Source organism: Microtus ochrogaster, chromosome 21, assembly GCF_000317375.1.
Source record: "Microtus ochrogaster isolate Prairie Vole_2 chromosome 21, MicOch1.0, whole genome shotgun sequence".
NCBI classification, from domain to species: domain Eukaryota; kingdom Metazoa; phylum Chordata; class Mammalia; order Rodentia; family Cricetidae; genus Microtus; species Microtus ochrogaster.
In genome coordinates this window covers 18,715,300-18,715,959 of record NC_022022.1, presented here as the reverse complement: position 1 = coordinate 18,715,959, position 660 = coordinate 18,715,300, and positions in this window count along the sequence as shown.

Here is a 660-nt window from a genome sequence, read left to right as displayed (position 1 = left end):
GGGAGGAGGCAGAAATCCTCAATAAATAAATTAATTAATTAAAAAAATTGACGTTACTTTAGGTATGAGGTTTTTGTGACAATGGGATTGGTTCCACCATGGATGACAAAGTTGAACACAGACGGGGGTGGAGTGGGGGGAGAATCCTAGAAGAATTTTTATTCCTGAATCTTCAGATCATTCTTTCAATATTTCTTCAGGAAATACTTAGTGGAGACTCAAACTGCATCTCCTTAATACAAGCACTACTAAATAAGTGTGGCTCCAACCCCAAATGAATAGCCCATGTTCTTTCTCTCTCTCTTCTCCACCCCAGCCACAACCCCAGGCTGACCCTGAATTTGTAACCCTGGTGCCTCTACCTGTTTCCACCTCCCTAGTGAAGAACTGCAGGAAAACAGCCAAAAGTAGCTTGAGTTTAAGGAGGAAAAAAGGAAGACGTCTGAATGGAGCTGTTATCTTCTATCACAGAAGAAATGAGCAGATTGGCGACAGGAGAGTCATCAGTGTAGGCGGAAATTATAGATAGCAATATAACACCAACTGTCCTTAAAAAATAATACCCAGTAATTCCTCTGACTCTTGTTTGTCTGCTTATTCCGGGCCTCCAAGGCCATAATCATGAGTCACTTTAACCTGCAAACATTTTTTTTTTTTTTT